This window comes from Myotis brandtii, unplaced genomic scaffold, assembly GCF_000412655.1.
Source record: "Myotis brandtii unplaced genomic scaffold, ASM41265v1 scaffold329, whole genome shotgun sequence".
In the NCBI taxonomy this organism is placed as follows: domain Eukaryota; kingdom Metazoa; phylum Chordata; class Mammalia; order Chiroptera; family Vespertilionidae; genus Myotis; species Myotis brandtii.
In genome coordinates this window covers 1,342,063-1,345,834 of record NW_005362676.1, presented here as the reverse complement: position 1 = coordinate 1,345,834, position 3,772 = coordinate 1,342,063, and the positions used below count along the sequence as shown (strand labels likewise).

Here is a 3,772-nt window from a genome sequence, read left to right as displayed (position 1 = left end):
CTGCAGACGTGGTCCGTGCGCCGTGGGCGGGCGGGCGCCCCGGGCTCCGTGTTTCCTAAGAGACAGTTTCGCAGAGAATCGCGCGCCCGCAGGCAGCCCTCCCTCCGGGCCCGAGAAACGCTTCGTAGACAGAGCAGCGCAGGCACCAGAAAGCAATACTGTACATAGTGTCACCCTCCTCCCCGCATGGGCTCTGCGAGGGGTGCATGGGGGGCTGTCCAGTCAAACAAAACCCCACGCCTAACCGTGTTGCACGCGCAAGTGTATCGGGTCAGAGAAGTGATCTTAGCCAATAAGAGAGACTAGAAACGCATGAGACCTGCCGAAACCCTAGCCTAGAGAGATAGAGCATTAACGAGGTAAAGTAATATATTAAGTTATAATTGGACTATGTCAGAAGTTTCTTTACAGTCGTATCTTAAAAATTAAAGAAACGGATTTTAGCTCATGTATATTTTATATGAAAGAAAACACCCTTATGAATTGATGACTATATATAAAATTATATTCACTACTTTTGAAAACATTCTGCTATGAATTATTTATATAAGCCAAAGCTGTATGTTTTAATTTTTTTTTTTTTGAGAATAGCTTTATCTTGTTTTAACTTTTTAGTTTTATTCTAAGAGGGGGAAAATACCTTGCAAGCAGAACCTTGGGGGAAAAAAAGCCATGAACACTTATTATTCTATATATAAATTAAAAGTTGAGCCAAACTCTTTCTGTACATAGCATCTTAAATATATTATCACCTTCGATGTAAGTACCTATGTATTGTATGGTCACCAGATTAAAAAGTATATTTTTGTGGATTTGCCGCCAATTTGGGGGACAAGGCGAGATCCTTAAGTAGAGTACTCGCTGTTGAGTATTCCCTATTTTGTTAAATATACTGTACTTTGGGTTTTAATTATTGGCCCAGTCTCTGCGAGGACTGAGCGCGGTCCTCCCGGTGGTGAGTGTGTGCTGTTGCATTGTAATCCGTGTGCTGTATGGGTTGAGCAGCATTCTATATTTTATATGTGTACATAAATAGCAAAGTGGCAAAAGTGGTGTTAAGTTCATCCTGCATAAATGGAAAATTTGTAACGGATTTTACAAGGCATTCTTTAAAAATATAGAAAATGCTGACCCGATTGACAGAGAAAATGGCCAAATCGAGGTGCACAAAGGTTTCCCACGTGGAAACGGTGAGGGCAGCGCCGTGGGGGCAGGTCTTCTCTCCGGACCCCCCCAGTGGCCTGACGTGGCTGGTTATGGAAACGCCCCTTCTGGGGGGATTCGGGTGCAGATGGGGGCTCGGCCCATCACCCCGAGGTCAGTGCACCCTCAGCTGGGGTTTGACCACAGCCTTCCTCTCCCAGGAATGGGGGTCCCAGGTCCCGGCTGGTGCCATGAACGAAATTCCAAGTCCTGTAATGTATGTCCACCTACCAACGGTTTTAATATGACTTTTCCCGAGAAACTCAAATAGGGTTCAAAACGCTGCTATTTTCTATTTGACACTTACTGGCAGCAGCTGCCTATGTACCTGCATGTCTATCCCCCCAAAGTGCACCCAGGCCAAAGGGAGTGAGGTGCTCTCCTCCGGCTACACACAGGGCTCGTTCGGGAAGGACTCGCTTCTCTTGAAAATGTCCTCATCTTTCTGACCGACTCACTCACAGGCACATCCATAACGCCACCCCTAACTGAGACAAGACAGCCCCCCACTGTCACCCACCGAGCGGGGCTGTGGGAGGCGACCGCCCCGCTCTGCATGTCCATGGCCGCCGGCCGCACACGGGGCGGGAGCCCCGCACATTGACTGTCTTTCTTGTGTGCCTTACGAGACGGCTTCCCGACTGTCCCGATAGTCTTTCTTCCTATGCAGGTTTCTGATCCGCACGCCCGCTCTCCTAGAACACGGCCCCCCCAGGCTCGGAGTCTGTACGGCAGTGGTTCTCAACCTTCCTAACGCCGCGACCCTTTCATACAGTTCCTCATGTGGTGGTGACCCCCAACCATAAAATTATTTTCGTTGCTACTTCGTAACTGTCATTTTGCTGCTGTTATGAATCGTCATGTAAATATCTGATACGCAGGATGGATTTTCATTGTTACAAATTGAACATCATTAAAGCATAGTGATTCATCACAAAAACAGTATGTAATTATACATGTGTTTTCCGATGGTCTTAGGCGACCCCTGTGAAAGGGTCATTTGACCCCCACAGGTTGGCGACCCACAGGTTGAGAACCGCTGCTGTCCGGCAACCACAGCCACAATCACATGACCAGGGGGCGAGGGGCTGCGCTTCCAGGAACCGAATCTAGACTGTTACCCCTTGTCCCACACGCAGTGACGGGAGCACGACACTCCTCACCACGACGCCACGTACGAACACGCCTCCTGGTGGGCGCCACCCCGACTGGGCAGGACACTAGCGGGGTCGCTCAGCACCTCCATTTCTTACCCTTTTAGACGCGTGGGTTTTGTATGACACCATCACCAGAAAATGCACCCATCCCGAGGAAGTATTTTATTACTAAAAACAAAAACACAAAAAGCTTCGCGTGAATTGCACTGGCCGGGACAGCTTCCAGCCGCTGTCCTTCCCTCAGGACCCTCACCCCAGGGAGGGCGGGGTCCCATCGACCGTCACATGGCCCCACCCCAGACGCCATCGCCTGAGCCCTAAGTACGTCCACTGCGTTAGAGGCTAAATCAGGGTTTGTTCTAAGGAACAACGTTTCACCGTTTCCCTTCCCTAGGGCTCCCCCTCAGGCACCCATACGTTTCCGCAGGAACCATCCCGCGCACAAGACACACAGTGAGCAGGAAGCGGGGCTCCGGGCGTGGGAGCCAGGGAGCTGGACACTGTGAGAATGTGAAAAGGGGTTTACAAATGCAACACTTCCTTTCCTCTGTAGAAACTTCCTTCACTTTGCTGTGCGAGAAGACACTGCTTTGCTATATTTAAAACGGCTTTTTTACAAGAGGTTTATGTCTTTGGTAAATGTTTGTAGTCACCAGGTCACACGAAGCTGTACGCGGTTTGATCATGTGAACCGTTTGGCGGCACAAGCTGGACTTTGTTGCCATCCTTGCGATGAAAAATAAGTTAACCTGTTTTCCCTGACGTGTTTTTCTTCCTTATTCAATAAACATGATAGTGACCTTTTTATCAAATGGTCGAGCTGCTGAGGCTGTGATAACTTTGTGTCCTGCTCTCACTGCTGTCCAGGCGCCTGGCCTCTCCTGCGGCCTCCGGACTCTGCCCTGTGGTCCCCGAGCCCCGGGCCTCCCCCTGCGGGCTGGTCCTGCGGGGTCACGGGGGGCTGCGGTGAGGAAGGGGGGCTGACAGCAGATCCCACTTATCTTAGTTGTTTTACCCCAAATGCACACAACACTGAGCCAGAGGCAGAAGATCTACTAAATAAAGTTTGTTCCCAAGGCTGTCGGTGGGAGAAAGCGCCCTCTTCCTCCATTCACCCCCGAGCCTGGCTGGCAGATGTCTGCTGTCCGTTAATTGAAGGGCTCCATCTTCCTGCTGCTTCTACCTGCGGCTAGTGGGTTTGGAAGCTGAGTCCTGGGGCTAGAAGTACTCGAACCCCACCTGCAGCTACTCGGTGCCCCCCGTTTCTAAGCCGATCTCGCCTGCCTGGCAGCAGCCAGGAGAATGACTTCCGTGGGCGCCCTCTGCCCGCTGGGGACTCCGGCCAGAGTGCCACTCGGTGTGGACAAGGAGGGAAGCAGTGTCCCCGCCTCCCATGGGGAGGGGCCCCCGCC

At 51.2% G+C, this 3,772-nt stretch overlaps 2 long non-coding RNA genes across 2 annotated transcripts in view; one reads left to right on the top strand and one right to left on the bottom strand.

The window, feature by feature from the left end:
* Nucleotides 1-2,173: 2,173 nt before the first annotated feature.
* On the top strand, nt 2,174-3,172 carry LOC106726903. The gene is made up of 2 exons (XR_001363040.1): nt 2,174-2,813; nt 2,914-3,172. It is a non-coding gene; the product is annotated as an uncharacterized LOC106726903 (long non-coding RNA).
* Nucleotides 2,433-3,772, bottom strand: part of LOC106726904 — a 9,158-nt gene continuing 7,818 nt past the window's right edge. Inside the window, exon 2 of the long non-coding RNA XR_001363041.1 lies at nt 2,433-3,248. This is a non-coding gene — a long non-coding RNA (uncharacterized LOC106726904). The remainder of the gene's footprint in view (nt 3,249-3,772) is intronic.